General features: G+C 35.6%; 1 protein-coding gene across 3 annotated transcripts in view; it reads left to right on the top strand.

Moving 5' to 3' along the window:
- The first annotated feature begins 2,028 nt into the window (after positions 1-2,028).
- LOC116349318 (protein artichoke) overlaps positions 2,029-18,603 on the top strand; it is a 134,095-nt gene continuing 117,520 nt past the window's right edge. For 2 of the 3 annotated variants that reach the window (XR_004201899.1, XM_031780702.1), the window contains exons 1-2: positions 2,029-2,260; positions 4,709-5,854. The gene's annotated coding sequence lies outside the window, so the exon portion shown is untranslated. Of the gene's footprint in view, positions 2,277-4,708; positions 5,855-18,603 lie in introns of all 3 variants that reach the window. The other variant, XM_031780703.1, reaches the window with a different exon arrangement.

Raw genomic sequence — 18,603 nt, 5'->3', positions numbered from 1 at the left:
GTCCCTTTTTTGTCGAACGGAATGTTTTTTTTTGGATGGTGGAGAGGAGAGAAAAAAATACACATAATATACGAATATCGTTCAAGTGAGCTTTGACAAAAATTCACAGTCGACAGTTGTGTGATTAGGTTGTCTATCATTATTTTAAATTATGGTATATGTGTGTTAGGCACACTCTAACACACAGGATCATCATCGCGAATTTGTATGCTCGCAAATCGCTTTCAATTGCCGCGTACGCTAAGCACACTGAGCAAAGGGAAGATAAATAGGAATCATCCGTTTGGAACTTTCTCTCATTTTTCGACATACTACCATTTAAAGGGCGTTTCGGTTTCGGTTTCAATTGTGACAGCTCATTTCATTGCTATGTATAATTTTTTTCCCGATGATCTGATGTCGCTTACGGGCGAAAAAATATGTTTTTCCTTATATTTATCTTTTACCATTGTTTCAAATTCGTGATATATTCAAAAACGATGCGCCTGTGTAACGGGGGTTTCATTTGCCAAATTATCAGTCCCATCGAGTTGATGCTATTTTCAGCAAAACCAATTTTAATTGAAGAGCCAATCTCAACTGAACCGTCATTTATTCAATAACATCGACACCTACGATTGAACCTCTATTTTGTAGTCCGATTCGCATTGAGGTAATGCAAAACATCCGAAAAATCGGTATCGCATTATATTTTTGGATTTGCAGACAGTGAATTCAAAAATAATTTATTCGACCTTGACTTTCTACCATAAATTGAATTTTAAAGAGAATTAAATACTTTCATGAATTTCTGTTGAAATATCTATGTCGAATATTTGTTACTCGACTCACCAATGTTCTCGCTTTTATGCTGGCACAAGTATCATTTCATTAGAATTTTCCTTCGAATTACTTATGTAGTACAGTTTAATAAAATCTCAGGTAACTTGACGTTAAAACGACAAAAAGCTACCTAATACATATGAATAAAGGTCCATTCAATTTGAGTTTCAAACATTCTCCAATTATTTTGATGGCATTCTAAATAAAATGATGATAAACATAACATAAATAGCTATTCAGATCGTGTGACTGTCGGAAAATGTATTCAATTTCCAGACAAAATGGCCTGGTCTATCGTTGGTGAACCAAACTTACTTCAATTTGCAGTAAAGTGATAGAAAAAAGCCAAATTCATAGTGTCCTTTATGCTTTGTTGTTGAAAAACTAATGGTGAATCATCAGACGTATTTCAAGTGTCATTGTTAGAGGAAGTTTGATAGCCGTAACTTATAACAATAATAATGAAAACAAAAATTAATACACATCATTATTATCGTAATTTTTCTTTATGTTTGGCCCATAGTAAATAAAGTGTCGCCTTCCATCGTTTCTCCTTCTGATTGAATCATTAAATTCCAGTTTCGCTGGATTACCGTAGAAATCATCATCATCATCAATTCACCGTTGTGCATTGTTTGACGTTGTGATGATTATTTTTGTTGGAAGCTGTGCCATGCGCATCATATTCCGCAAAGTATCAACAAAACTTCCCCTTTTGCAAAATTCCAACCGAATCCATTCCGATGAAAAACTATGTCGATTTCCATGCGAACGTTTGAGAGTAAACAAACGCAAACGTCAGCGAAAAAAAAGCTGCGTACACAATGAAAATTGCATTGTACAAATTCGATGTTATGGTGAACTGTGGTAGAAATTGTGCGTCGGACGGCAAATGGCAACAACAAAAGCAATTGTCTGGGCGAAGTTTTTCCACGCGAATCAAATCGTATGAGATGGAGAGAAAACGTGTGTATAATTGTGCCGGTAGTATCGTGTGCGGTTGCTGCTCTACTGCTGTTCAATTTTCCACATGCCACACAGCATGCCGTAGCCCGAAATTGGATGTATAGTGAGAGATAGCAGAGAGGCGAATCGCATCAACATACGCAATCTGTTGTATGTCGTTACAACACATTGGGTGTCAGCAGCGGCTCGACCAAAATTCAAATGATCAAATTCATTTCGAATCAGTTTGCAACGGACGAACACACGACTAGGACGCACTTTTTTTCACTCGTGATAAAATTCATCGAACATTTTTTCGACAAAGTGTTCGTAGTGAAAACGAAACTGAGAAAAAAAATATCAACAGAAATCTTTTTCGAGTGATTAAAGTGTAAAACGAATGAACATTTTAAAAAGTCGGAATTTCCATTAGATAATGCCCATTTCCAGCATAATGTTTTTCATAATGTAAAAGATGTTGGATTAATTAACGGTTAGTTGATTGTGTTGTATGTGCATTTTTTTTCTCGACATTTTTCATGTTCTCATTGTTTAGCAATTGGATCTCGATATCAGGATGTGGGTGTGTGTGTGCTATAATTTATGATTTGTGCTTATTTGCCATTAGTGTTGTTGTGAGGGAGCGTGCGACAGACTTACAAAAATAAATCATACCAATGTGTTAATGAATTGAACGAATTTCTCAAATAATTGCCCAAAGGCCTGCTGTTCAAACATCTGTACAAATGTGCCCGAATCAAAGCAAGAAAAAAAAATTATAAGAAAACTTCAAGTATTTGCAGACATTGGACGATGTCAAATAAATACACAACAATGCGATAGATCGCCATCAGGGAGGCAACGACCAAACCAAAGAAAAATCTCGGCAATCGCACACGAGTCGAAAAGTTTTCGTATTCTATATTTTCGAATGAAATATTTTTTTCGTCTCTCTCTCTCTCTCTCAGTTCACACAGGGAGCAACACACGCATTTTTATTTATTTACAAATGCTTGTGTATGCCTATTCACTAATCGTGTGTCTGTAAAGTTAACGAAAAATACCTATTCTTTTGCCATTTGGTTTGATGAATTGTGTAGCAACACGGTGTATTATATCATCTGATTCAAGAGAGTTAAATCTATAAATCATTCATTTGTACGAAAAATGCATTTATTTTATTCTACAGATGGGTGTGTGTGGGTATTTTGACATCAAGCACGAGAGTGTTATTTTTTTCGCATTTTTTTGACGCAACATTCTTTTCGGTGGTATTAATACATTTGTATGAATATATTTCGTGGATTACGAAATTACTCGAACTTTATCAAAGTCGAAGCCGACCTACTACACTAATTTTCGCAATGCCAACAATTAATTTAGTAAATGTGGCCGAAAGTCGTTGGCCACAAGTACATTGCGAAAACTCTCCCTGTTTGCTGTCGAAAAGTTTTCATTGGCTCGGGATTAATATTAAATGCAAAAACGAAACTAAATGAGAGAGAAAATAGACTGACTTCGATCCATCTCAGTTTGTTGCTAAGTAAATGTTTCGTTGAAAAATGTGGAAATAGCAAAACTTTTTGCCACATGAAAAACTCACTACTTGCAAAAAGTTAATCAATAACATAGAAAAAGAGTACACTTTTTTTCGGCAAGAATTATAACTGGTGCCCAACACGAAAACTTTTTTTTATTTCATATTAAAACCGATGAAAGTTCACAGTATTCGCAGATACTAATGCCAGTGGGTTTGAGATATTATCAATTGAAATATTCATATTGAAGGAGAGCGGAATGAGGAATCATTTGGTTGGAGATAGAGAATGAGTGAATGCGCCACATTTTGTATTATTATTAATCATGAATATCATTCATGAAATCACAAAATATGATCGAATATATTTATGTGAAATATCTGCTGAGCTTATCACATTTAATGAAAGGGATGGAGTGCATAGTGCCTGACTTCATATAAATTGCGGTGCGTGAACAAAGTGGAAAGCGCAAAATTGAAGCAAAAACAAAAAATAACGAGGAACAAAATGTTTGGCTCTCGCGAGAGCGAACAAAAAAAAACTGTTTGATCAATGTTGCGACCGCTTATTGAACCCAATAAAAAAGTTCAGTATTTAAATCCAAATTGGTTTCCATTTTATTTATATGCCGCACGATATGAAAACAAAAAAATTATAAATATAAATAATGAAATGCAAAAAAATAAGCGTACGCAGGCACACACACATCCATTTGGATTTAATAATAACGGAAGTACAGTTATATTTTGGATATATGGTATGACTATATCCCATATCCATATCTTGGTAATCGATTTTGAGGGGTGCGAATTTCATAACACACCGGAGTAATAATCACGTCAATACATTCGGTAAAATATCGTATAGGCACGCATTCGTATTCATTGGCACAGAAAGCCCAGGATATTCTCTCATTGAATTGAATACTTATGCTTGGATGGGTTGGCGGTGATATGGTGGCTTGCCCGGGTCGTGTGCATGAATTTATCATCGACATTATTAATTCAACGAAATCGAAAGCAAGTGGCAATAAAAATATTATGCACATCAGCGAATTCAAAGACTCTTTTAATGTGGAACATGTTATCATATATTCTTGGTGTAGGCGACACAGAATAAAAAAAAATAACTCGAGTTCCAACGAACCGAATCATAATTTTCAATTTAAATTATTTAATTCAGAATGGGTGGTATTATTGATATGGCAAAACTGTGAAAATACTCATACATCATCCACTTAAGTGGCACACACCACATTCACTCTTCGTACTCTCACTTGAACAAACTAATCTGATCTTGACACACAATTTATATTAATCCCATTTATTTTTCTTTCTTTCTTTTTTTTTAATTTCTTCTATCATCATTGCTGTTGCACTCTGCCGCTGAACTCATTCGCTCAGTTTTGATTTGTGCCGGCATTGTATGGGAATAACGAAGGACATAGAAATAAAGCAGAAACAAAGTAACACCACAACGGTACCGGAGCAGCTAGTGGAATTTATATGGAAAATCCGTGTAGAAAAATGAAAACGAATCCAGTGTGAATCAACTCTAAAATACATGTGGTTGTTGATGTACACATATTAGACATACATTTTAAGTGAGGCAGAGAGAGAGAGAGAGATAGAGAGAGTAGAAAAGAGCGAAAGATAAATAAAAGTGGGAACATTGTATGTGTCCGCGTGTGTGTGAGTGAATAAGTGAAGAAAGAGTTGTCTCTTGGAACCAAAGTGAAAAATAATTATGCATAACTGAATTAAGTCTTGTCTCGGAGGATTTCACAAATGATACCCGCTCATTTCAGCGTGACAACGACGCCAACGACGATGACACGTTTGCATTTCACATACTAATTTATCCAATGCAACGGCTAAAATAAGCAAACAGTGAGAACAAACTCTCAAAATTTAATATCCATACACAGAAAACTACAAACTCAGTAATTCGAAAAAATAAGAATAATAATAAGAAGAAGACTTGGCTTTCCTTTAAAACATCAAACTGAAAGCGAAAAAAAGAAGCGGCAAGTGAAAACGTAAAGAACATAGAGTGAAGAGTTTGATCTGCCACAAAACTCGGAAATTAAATGAACGAAAAGCGCCGTGGATTTAAATATTATCATTAGTATTGTTATTAAAATAATTTCAGTGCTTGAATTTAGCTCAGCGTATCGTGGTTGAGCGCAACGTTTTTAGCCGACGATAAATTTCCACGTTGGCAAATACCATTTGTGGAATCAGTGTGTGAACAGAAAAAGACATACCCATATCCGACATATATAAGCAAGTAAGTGAAATAGACACAGAGAGTGAGAGAAAAGACATCTTCTGGAACATTGTGTTTTCATAACGTAAAAGAGGACGAAGAAAGGCTCACATATAATTCGAAATGCGAACAGCAATTTAAAATTTGAAATGCAAATGTCTGCTGAATAAATGGATCTCAGCAGCATCATCTGAGGCAAACATACACATACATACATCCACACACTCACAGTCGTCAGCACGAAAGAGATTATTATTTGTCATATGAAATAGCTTAAGTCGGTAAGTTTTTGCCATAGAGAAACATTCATAACAATAAAATTGCACGGTAGAATTGGAGATAGTGTTGGGAGAGAGAGAGAAAGAGAGAGAATTAATTTGAATGGCGTAGGTTGAAACGGTTTATTTATTCCATTTTTCCTATTTCCTTCGTTCATTTTCCGCATTGTTTTCCTATCTTTATTTTCTGCGATATGCACATTTAAACCGCACATTTTTCAACATTCAGAGCTTCGGAAAATTTAATTACACAGCCGATTATTTTACCGAAATAGGTAGGCCAAAGTGAGTAAATGAATCGGTGTGTGCACTTACATCTTTCATGGGAAACAATTAAGTCATAATAAGTCGATGTAACTTGTTTGTAGTTTAATCACTTGCGATGATTTTCAGTTATGCATATGTAATGTGAAAGAGCAATTAAGCGATGAAACTAATTTTGATGATGCAAAATTGCGATAATTTATTTATATATAGATTGTTTATATGTAGGTTGTCCCATGGCTTTTCCCATCGAATTAAATATTAATTTTTGATTTAAAATCACAGTTAAGCACTTCATTTTGGATCAACTTTAACTCCAAAAACTTAGTTAAGTTTTTATATTAAATTGTGAGGCATAGCAGCATCAGGGGCGCTGTGAAAACAGAGAAAAATTTAATTGAATCGAAGAATAGAGCTTATGCTACAGGTGATGGTTATCATTATGCTAGTAATCATTGTCGTCATAACCGCACCCGACATCGACAACGTCAACGTCAACGTCGTCATCGTTGTAATTGTTGATTATGGAACTGTGAGCATGAGAACAACGGCAGCAAATGAAATGTGTATAAATATGGCCATTAATGTATAACAATGCAGGTTACATGTATTCAATGTGACCTCTTAAAAAGCTTAGTTTAATACCTAAATGCTCAATCGACATTACTGGCAATGACAATACAATGCATGAGCCGAGTTTTAAGGGAGAACAACTGATAGAACGGAAAAGAGGAAGAAAGAGATCGAGCGCGGGCTTACAAATTTTCATCATCGTATATCTTTTCCACAATCGTTCTTTAGACTTTGGCACATAAAACGTTGTGGTATAATTCGCATTAGTAGTTGGGCATGTGGGGCTTACGTGCATGTGAAAATGTGTGCGACACATAATCGACCGTTGTGTCGTCTCTCAATGAAATTCATGGAGAATGGATTAGCAGTATTAAGCACTGTATTTTTCGCATTCAAGAGAAAAACCAAAGGAAAACCACCACCAGAAGATAGCGGGTGAGAGGAAGAGAGGGACCACAGTTTTGAGACCAGTGAGTGCTCGAGATAAGAATTATGGTGAGGATACTTCATTTCCGTCATCTGCTCCATTCATCCATTTGGTTTGTTCATCTTGTTTTTCTCTTTTGCAAATGGTTTCGCTTTCGAAAAGCGTATGCATGCATTTTATACACATTATTTATTAGTATGATGCTCTCGCCTATATGCTGTGAAGAAGAGCGACCGGAGCGAGAAAGCGAGAATTTAACCCAAAAGTCTGTTGGTGCTGGTGCTGCTTCTTCTGCTAAATTGTGACGTTTAAATTAAAAAAGAGTGTATAGTATGTTTCGGGTCATTGGACCTTTTATTTTATGTCTATATTAAATTGTGCATGCAACAACAATGAAATGTCATGTTTTAGTGCGAATCCATACTGGGTCAAATGAAATAAAAGCACAACCGAATTCTTTCGCTCTATCGTTTGAATCTGCACAAATTTGAAGCGAAAATTTTATGTTCAAACATGCGAGAAAAATGACGACAGAACATGAACTCCTCCGTCGTTTGTATAAAACAACATACAAACGAGCTCGAATTGGAAGAAAAGAAAAAAGCAACAACAACATCGGCGGCAATGCGAGAATCGTTCGATTCCATATGCGATGTTCGCTTCATTTTCATATATGTGTGTAGAAAATTCTTCGTCATGTAAGGAAAAAGGCAATAAAAATTTCATTTTTATGAAGAAGGAAATATAACGATTGCTTTCTTGGAAAGCATCAAGACCGTTTTATTTACTATCTTGTTATTTTGCCATTGTCACTGTTTGTTCGTGTTTTTGTCTGTTGTGCCATTCATTGCCTCAGTCCCGCATCTTTCTTTGTTAAGCATGGTAAAATGTTTTACATCTCAATATATTTCGCATTTATTTGGCTGCGACATGACACATTCGGCATCCTATTGCGCGATAATTTTGCGAATGTTGTGCATTTAACCAATTTTAGTTAAAAGTCCCAAATGTACACTGCTAGCTTCCATTTGGTGTTGGAATTTTTTGGCACGAGCCAAAAATGACGGTTACAAGACCGCACACACTTTTCGCATGGAAACCATTTCGCCTGCACACCAATAAATTCATTTAGCAATGAGTTATGCGATTGAAGTTCGCAGGCAAATAAGAAAATAAACAAACAATAAAAACTTCGACTAAATGACGCAAACAGAATGATACGAAATTATTTTTAAAATGTATGGTTTGCTGGTTGAGCATCATCATCAGCATGAATTAAGCCGCATCCGCTGTATTGTGAAAGGCGAATGTGAAACAAAGAAGGAGAACAAAAAAAAGCGTACACGCGAAACTATAACAATTTACATCAGCAATTGTATTTTATGCGCTAAGCGATGGAAATCATGTGCTCATAAGAAATGTGATTTATGTCGGTTACACGAATCAAAGTGAAGATATTCAAGAATCATATAGTTCTTTGTGCTGTGCACAACCATTCGAATGGCTACTTTATTCGCTTTTGGCCTCCTTAAATACCCATCAACAATGAGATTTTATACCGAAAATCCTTTATTCAGATTTAGATGCGATTTTAGTACATAATGCGACTCAACTCACTTTTTTTCGTTCTCCTATCTGTCAGCCGCTCTCTCTCTCTCTCTCTCTCTCTCTCTCTATTTTTCCCGTTTGCCTACAACATATCTGCGGCTTACGTTTTACAACGACCCATAAACTAATCTCATTACATCGTAAATGAGATAAAATACTACTGTATTTAACTAAATAACGAGTATTCAAAGCGACACACACAAGCGATTTGATAAGATTTTGATATTTCATGGCGAGAACAAAATATTCGCGCAAAACCATATGAAACACTTTTTTCCAGAAAATTAACATTTCCGCATTATATGCGCATACACAAAGTGCATCCTGTTTCGTTGGGGATTCGGTCAAACCAAATGAAAGAAGTGAAGAGATAGAGAAAAGATGGAAAAACAAGTTAATGTTGCATAAGTTTGATCATTTTTATTTATTTAATCGACATTTTCGATAAGTTTTTTTTTCTTTCGATGTGCATGCAGATTCGTCGTTGGCGATGTTTGTTGTATAATGTAACTTTGCTTCCTATTCCCACATCAACTGTACGAGATTGTTCGGGTCGGAAGAGGTTCCGATTCGTTTTAATGCTGATAGATCGTAATACCCGGTTTTTGTTAAAACTTTTACCGAATAAACATAGATATTTGGGCCATCTCAAATTGTCTCTTGCACAATGTTTCGACATTGGACCACGGTATTATTAGTGAGTTTGCAAGTAATGTGCACACCGAGCATATGCTGTTTGATATTGTATGTACTTCTTTTTTGGCTCTCATACTCTTCTATTCTATTTTCTCTTTGCGCTACTCTCCCGACCGTTTTCCTATTTTTCTCATGCGATCTATATTCCTTTTCGATTATGTTTCTTCTCTTCTTTTCATCATCATTGTCGTCATCGTGGTCGTTGTACTCATTCTCTAGCTTTTTGCACAAGATTACACTTTTACTGAAATGATTTCTCTCTCTCTCTCTCTCACTCCATTGCATTCGATAAACGAGAATTACATTTGTTACAGACAAAAGAGACGACATACAAAATGGAATAGTTGAGTTCTTGCTACTTAAGAATACATACGCTTCAATCTTCAAGTAGTGAAACGATGAACGATATTCATTTCGAGTTGATGCCACAACTATTGTCGTTGTTGCTGCTGCTGTCTCTGCCTTTCAACGAATGGGGCATTCGGTTTTACTATTATACATGTAACTAAAATTATCGCATGCGAAAGAGAGTGCGGCAGAAAACTGTTTCTAAGTATTTTAGTTGTCAGCTCTTGAAATCGAAGTTACTCCCTTGAATCATCTTCATGGCCTCATTCTCATTGTCTCTCCCCCTCTCACGTTATAGTACTTGGTATATCGATTTCCTTTTTTGTGAAGTTGATTTTTTTTATTCTCTGTATCGATACTTTTTGTTCGATTCGCTCACGTTGTGATTTTGTTGACGATTTTATATCGATACTTCTTAAGTATATAAAAGTGATACCTAAGTCGGATCAAAACCGATGTACCACATACATTTTGATTTACTCTGGCTTTGATTTGTTTTCTTCACTATTGACATTCGCTATGTGCCTATAAACTATGATAGGCGTCTTTTGAAAGCAAGTATAAAAAAAATCTTTTTTGTTCTCGTATTATCGGTTTCACATTGTGGAATTTACACCATACACTCATACACACCTGATGCGTATTGTATTCACTGAAAAGAATGAATGGAATAAAGGCGGAAAGTCCGATATTCTTAGAATCTTTTTTTTCTTCGATAGCCCTTGGAATGCTTTTCACATTTTTGTTCCGCTTCCATGTTTGATTTTCAATATCTACTATAGTTGGTTGTATGTATTTTCTTTTCCCATTGATTTCGACAGTCAATAGGATTAATGTGGTGAGTCGAGAAAATATTTTTCGACGAAAAATGAATTGAAATAGTTATTTTATTTACACTCAAACAAATAAGCCAAATTGACTGCGGGACATTAGATTTATAGCGAATGGAATATGGCAAAATGTAAAAAGCAAACGGAAAACAGAGCAAATGTTAAACGATTTTGTGAACATATACACAAACAGAACCAACAAGAGAATCAGATAAATAAACGAACAAACGAAGGAATTTCATTGGAAAATGGTCCGTCGATATTGCATGAGATGGTGTGTGTTTTTTTACACCACATGAAATTTCAAGATCCAAATCGACCATATTTTTGTTGAAAAGATAAAAGAAAGAAAAGTCCGAAAATAAAAATGAAAATTTTTTCCGCTTCGCATACAAACTCAAAACCGTTATAACGGTAACTGTTGTAATAGCATCAAAATGCACATACACATACATGCACCTGGATCCAGGATTTCTCTCTCTCTTCATTAAAATAGATTATATAAACAATTCGGTTATTTGCCTTGTACTGATTAATTTGGAATCGGTAGAGTGTGTTCGCCGCACCAAAAATAGACAACGCAAAGAAAGTGTGTTGCACTCACTTTTATTTGGATCTCGCGGCAATGCAGTGTGAGTTTATACGGGCTATACTGCGGACGGTTAAATAAACATTTTTGGAAAATGCCATTGCTGGATGCCATTGAAAACCAGACGGTCGTTTAAAATGCATTAAAAAGTGGGTGTTAAGTGAAAAATACCAGATGCAAACGGTGATTTTGATCTTTTTCCCTTTTTTATCGCACGCATTACATGCTCAAGAAGACACGCGCGTATGTGTTTGTTTTTAAAAAAGGAACGAAACCGTGCAGGTCGTAAAGGTTCACAGGCGCGCCAACTAACGAGCATGTTCACACGTTCAAATGTGATTAGACGGTGAGATTTCCATTTTTTTCATCTTCTTGATCTTCGCTGTTTTCTCTTGATGATAAATTAAAACGTAATTCCAACTGATTTAAAGCAAACAATCACACCGGATTTCGTTTTTTTTCCTACTTGAGTTTGACGGCATAATCAAATCTTTGCGTTCAGGACTTAAATCAGACGATATTTATGTTTATGGATTTATTCCAGTGAAGTCATTTCGTTTGGCGCACTCACAAACATTCTTAACAAATATAATTAATGTGAGAGATGAAGTTGTAAACTCGATTTGATATATTTTCTCCAATAGGATGGATGAAAAAAAGAAAACATCGCATGTAGACGTACGTTGTTTGCTCACAAGCAAGTGCACGCATCGATGAAAGACCTTTGCCATTTGCACGCTTCACGTCAATAAATTACCATAGAAATAGCTTGCTTGCTTTACACTTCTCTGGAGTTGATTTTATGCTTCGATTTATTAATTGCAACGCCATTATTTCACTCGTGTTCAGTGAGATTTAGAAGCAAACATAAACAAATACACGAATGGTCCAAGAGAAATTGTAAAAAATGCAGAGATAAATCCGTGGATGTGATAAACATGTGAAGTTTTGATTTTATGTTTGAATTTCGAATTATTAACAGCCATAATATTGGTGCGAAAATCTCGATAAGCAAAATTAACACTCAAATAAATGAAGGATTTCGATAGATAAACAAACCATAATAGGATAATCCAATCACGCGTTAAAATCCATTTGGGACCTGGATTTCTTTTCATCTTTTCTTCTACCTTTTTTTTCTCTCAGTCTTGAATTTATCTTCGACGTTTTAAGAAACATCTTTATTAACATAAATTTCAATTTTGTGCCTGCTTGTGCACAATAAACTGTGTGTTATTTTCCGTTTGCTTTTTCCTTTCACGTCATTTAAGTGTTTAGCGAACACATTTACTGACAAGCTTTAAAATAACAAGAAAAAAAAACACCGTCAAAGCAAAGCGACGAGGCCACCACCAATAACAATAACAACCGAAAGAGAAAGAAGCGAAATCTGCACAGAGAAAATTCACGATTTTTTTTACTTCGGGGAGAAAGAAATATAAACACATAAATGCTGAATTTGTTTACTTAGGATGTGAACTTCGCTGGCTATGCACAAAATACTTTCGTATTTTAGCACGCACAGTCTTTGGGGATACATATCCATTCGCGAAGCATTCGTCTTTGCGAACCAATAACGATGGCACATACACAAAAAAAAACACCAATTCATTCGAGTTTGGTTTTTTTCCATATCGAATTGTTTTCTCGCTTATGGACTCGAAATTGTAATGTGAGCACAATATTTTTTTGTGTGTTTGTCAACTGTTGTGTACTATTGTGTCTGATTGTCGATTGAGTCGGAAACGGTAACGAAAATGGCATCATACAGCCCAGAAATCAATGCGTTTTATTATGATGAAGTGAATGTATTAGCTTTCTTTAGTGTTCAAACACAATTTTCGGTTAGTCGTTGACAATGGAATATGTGTGTATGTGTGTATTCATAATAGCAATACAAGTGTGTTATCAAAAAGAATTTCTCGTTCTCTCGTACTTCCGACCGCAGTCACATGGAACATGACGGTGCGGTTCGGCCTTTTGCCGAAATGGATTTTGCCCAATTCTCTGCTTTTTTTGGCTACTACCGTTGCCTCGTTTGCCATTGTTGTCGGGGCTTAACATAGTGTGTGCGTGTATATGACAATAAAGGAAAGACAAAGTCGAGAGTAAAAATCTGCAATCAGGTCGTGGCACATACGATTTTTTTTATCTAACCATATTTATCATACATTCAAATGAATCGTTCGATTGAATCTCTTCGACATGTTATTCGCATATATGAAAGCTGTTTTAGTGTGCCTTTTTCTTCACATTTCGTTGTTTTTTCTTCACTCTCTATATCAATGTCCTTTTTCGATGCTTTTATCCCGCACTTTTTTTCCCTAGTGGCCCTCAACGCACACAAACGCACACATTCTTCGTGTTTGAGAGAGCTTCAATCGATTATCGCAGAAAATCTGCCACAACAATGGTTTCAACGTTCAATGAACAATATTTTTATTATCATCGAAAGGGAACCATATACAAATGATATGAATCGAAGAATATCACAGAGCATACATATATGAAAAAAAAAATGGACCGATCCGACTATCATTTTCAGTTTTGTGGTTTCCTTTTTTTAAAGACGGAGGATTGGCCGTATTCGTTTTTTTTCTGCTAACATCAACTAAATTTGTATGCGATTGTCAGTTAGCTAATATTTTTTTGGGGCAGAGAGAAGGGGAGAGAGAAAGAGGGATAGAAAAAAAAAACGATGATGATTTGTTCGCCAGAATTATGGGATTTTGCTTTTAAAAAAAGATTTCCCCTTTTTTGGCACAGATCGTCGGCTTTTCGTTCGAAATTTTTTACGATGTTGACATAAAATATTTCTTTTTACCTGAAGAAAAAGGAGCACAAATCTGATAGATTGCGTCAAAATGAAATATCACCGCCGACGATAGAGTAAGAGAAATAGATTATTCGTTGTTTTATGGTCTTAAGATCCACCTACCGATAATAAACCATAAAATAAAATTGGATTTTGAAAAGAAGAACAAAAAATCGTTTAATGTGGTGAAATCATTCTTCTCATCGCAACGATTTTTCACATTTGTTTTTAATAATAAATTGTCGCTCTCTCAATTATATATGCACATTTTTTTTTGCGGCGGGAGTGCAATAAAATACTCATTAAAAGACCAAATGCAGTTTCTTTTTGCCATTATCTCACACTTTGTACACCGCAATAACACAGGTGTTCATTTCTTTGCCCCAGAATATCATATACGTTTTTTCTATTCGCATATGTGCTCCGTTGTAGAAAATGTGGTTATTTGCGATGTAATTTTACCATTACTTTGAATCCTGCATTTCTTTTCTGTGCTAAAAAAAACCTTCGCGCCGACATTGCATTGGTGTGTGTGTGTGTGTGTTTTGGCACAAGAATATTGCAAAGAGATAAGAAAATATGCCCTTATATTCATGTATGTGTTTGCGCACGGTGCACCAAAAAAAGAATCGTGGAGCATTTTTCGATCAGTTGGCAGCTTCTTTTTCAAATTCAAATTGTTTGTATGATGTTGGCTTTGGAAAAAGAACTTTACACACAGAAAAAACGATGACAATGATATGGCGAGAGAAGAGAGATGGCAAATGCGGAGGCTGAAACAAATTGTACAGGAAACTCACGTGAAAAAAACGCAAACGAACGAAATGTGAATGAATGAACGTGGAAAAGAAGAACACCATTTTTATATATATATACAATCAAGCATTTTTATTTATGTTACAAAAGATAAGAGAAATTGTTTTGTGGTTATTTCGGTTTTATTTCAAATACGAATGGTAAAAAGTGTATATTTCGTCTTGTTTTCTTCGTTTGTTTCTTAGACTGATATCATCATGTATATGTTAATATTATGTACGCGGGGCTGTATGCACACCCATATGAAAATGCCATTTTCAATATTTTCATTGCTTGCGAAATGAATTTCAAGTCTGTCATATTAGAAATGTGCGCCACGCTCTCAAACGTAAATTCCATGTGCTTCTATTGTACGTTTATTGATAAAGCCCACCTCCCTTGCCCATGTAATCATTTTTTAATATTATTGCTGGATACAAAAATTTATTACTTAGAGAGAGATAAAGCTGAATGTCCGTGCACACGTGCGTGGACCTTATTATTGTTCGTGTTATTTTTTTTCAACTTTGTTCATCATGCTCGTATGATTCTCATATAGAAATGTTGGTTTCTGATGTTGTGAAATTTATTTATTGCATTCCATAATCCATCGATTGAAATTCAGTCATGTTCGCTGCTATTTACATCAATAAAACACACTCTGTTCCTCGTCCATCTCAAAATCGTGGGTCTCTATTACGCCGTGAAAAATCGCAATGTCCCACCGAAAGAGGAAGAGAGAGAAAGAGAGTATGGCCACATTTGATGCTGGTTTGAATGGGGGCTGCATTGTCGGTTTGATGGATACAACAACAATAAGCAATAATGACGCTATACATCCACAACAATGGATTGTAATTAATAATCTGGGAAATTTGCGGAAATTCATTCAGGCCGTCGTTCACCCGTCATCAAATTGATTTTCCAAATGGTGTTGTCTTTTTTGTTTATTGAGCTATCATTGAATTCGGTTAAATTGCTCCGCAAAAAAAATACACCACGTTCCATACTAAAGAAACTGTGCCAATACCGATTGAAATCAGAACTGGACAAAAAACGTGCGTGCTCCCCGAAAATTGATTTTCTACAATTATCTTCACCGCAAAACACGGCAGTGAAATAGAAGCGACACAGTAGCTGACTTTAAAAAAAGTCGCACTGCCGAGTGCAATTAATTAGTACCAAAATATTGCTGTAATCGGTAATTGGTATCACGCAGTGATAGAACGCATTAGTTGGCGCGTCAAACCAATTTTCACACAGTGCAACTGACATACTTGTACAGTTTTTGCTCATTTCTCCGGTTTCCGACTTGATGCGGTTGTGAATGATTAAATTTTGATTGAGTTTATTGACGTGCTGTGCAACGTATCGGGTATTTTTTTTTCTCTGTCAATGTAACGAGAAAAAATCGGTATTCATTTTGATGAAGTGCATTTGACGAGAAGCATTAAGTATTGATTTTCCACTTGAAAATTATGGCAAAATAAAGACAATTAATTCGCTGCGGGTATGTTTATCTTGAAAGGATAAACTAAATGAATGTCTGATGCTTTTAATTTGCACGATCGAAATATGGCCAGCGTATGTTGTGCAGCGCATCGTAAGCAAGTGCATTTTCACAGTCAGATCGCATTATATGTACACTGCAATATGATGGAGATGAAGAAGAAGACTTTACTCTTGTGCAGCTTAAGCAATTTGTCTGCTTAATTTATTTAGTATTTAGAACACGATTACCAGCGTGTTTCACTTGAGAACACACTTCTGATTAACTGCAACGATGATAAATCATGGCTTTCGTGTGCACTCAAATCTCTTTCTCTCCCTCTCTCTCGCCGCCTTTGCAATAATTTTACAATGCTTAAAACTGTCTGAGAAGATGAGAAGATGAGAAAATGCGGAAAATATGGATTCTGCCTTCGGGATATTAATCGATGCAAAAGCATTTCAAATATATTACACAGTCTTTTCTCGTTGCCATCGATATTGGAAGGAAAATAGCAAGACCAATGAGCCAAATTCTCCCTCTCTCTCTCTCTCGCTGCCAATAAGCACCACTTCTATTCGAAACAAACTTGAACAAGTCATTTTTAAACAAGTTAATTTTTCCCCTCAAACCAAACCAGCGCACAGCTGTAAAGTTTATCGAGCAAATAACAATAACAATATTCAATTAAATTATGCCATTGATTCATAATACCGATTCATTCGAGAAGATGTGAAAATTGGTTTGCAAGATTTATTCTTCGCCCGTCCGACTGGCAATATTTTATTTGTTCCATGCCATTGATTTTGTCTCATTACTCCATCATAAAATCCTATTCGGAAATGGAAAATAAATTTTGTCAATAAAAGTGAAAAATAAATTGCATGTTGTCATTTTGTTTAAAAGCCATTGACACGCTGTATGAATATGATTATTTGCCATTTTCGTTATGATTGGCCGTGTAATATGGTGCAGTGCTGTGATATAAAGCGATCTATATTGTTGTTGTACATGTTTGTAAGCGTCGCAATCAAGTGGCAGATTAGCAATAATCTTGTTATGTTTGCACGAATGGAAGCGCATCACCGGCATACGGGCAATATTTTTCTATGTTTTTAAGAAGCAACGAAAGAGACAAAAAAAACAACAAATATTGTGTCCGTATTGAATCGCTCAAAGAAAAAGAGTAAAATTATCCTTTTGAACGATCAAATAAAACGTTTGCACATACACGAAACGAAAACATAAGAGAGAAAAAAAGTGAATATAGAAAGTATACACCGGGAGAATTCTTTTTCTTTAACAGTGAATAAAAAAAATGGACGCGTTCAAATAAATAGGATAAATTTGGTTGCACGAAAGAGGGAAAAAACAACAACAACAACGCTTACATAATAACATATAAACCAATAATCTTCAATGGCATAATCGTATGGTATAGCATGAATTCGTCGTATTTAACTACTTTTTTATGGTGCATGTTTGTTTGTCATCGTGTGCGCTTCGTCTTTCGGCTCTGGTTCATTGCAAAAATTGCCAGTCATTTCTCCGTCTACTCAATTCATTCCCTGGCTCTTCTTTTTGCTGTGCCCGGTTACACTTTTTCCCTTATGATTCCATGCTTCATTGGGGGCTTTCAAGCCATGATGATGCTTTTTTTTTATATGTATACATTTTCATGATGCTCGTTTCGTCTGCACGCCATCGAGCTGCTTCAATCTGCTCAAAGGGAAACTTTTGGAAAAGTGCCAACACTGCACTTTAAATATTTATAGAATAGCAATTTATGTTATCGCTTGATTTTCGAGCACAAACATTCATGCGCTTGAAAATTGTCTTATTTCCGGCACCAATATACAATTTATCTCTCTCTCTCTCTCTCTTTTCCGCTCTCACTCTTCTTCGGCCTCCCTTTTGCCGACTTTCGCTCATTTTATGCATCATTCGCAGCTACTTTTCCTCTATTTCATTCAACTGATGATTTGATCTTGTGTGCATTTACAATTTACTTTTGTGTACTGCATCAATCGGCATCATTTTATCTTTTTTGGCTGCTGTTCTCTCTATTCCAAATCAATTGATTGTTCGTTTTGGCATGGGATTTTGTTTGAATCTTTACAGTGCAGTCAAATATATTTCGATATATTTTTGTTTTTATCACTGTACTCGGAAGCCTCTTTCTGTTGACACCCGGACATGCCATGTAAAAATATGAAACAAAGTTATTTTTTGGTTGGTTTTTCGACACTGTGCCGTTTCGAAACTTATCGAAAATCGAGTATCGGTTGGTTATAACACAAAATAGCAAAATAGTAAGA

This window comes from Contarinia nasturtii, unplaced genomic scaffold, assembly GCF_009176525.2.
Source record: "Contarinia nasturtii isolate CC-2019 unplaced genomic scaffold, AAFC_CNas_1.1 Cnas_scaffold_2861, whole genome shotgun sequence".
NCBI lineage: Eukaryota > Metazoa > Arthropoda > Insecta > Diptera > Cecidomyiidae > Contarinia > Contarinia nasturtii.
The sequence above is the reverse complement of the archived record's forward strand: the minus strand, read 5'-3'. Positions and strand labels throughout refer to the sequence as shown.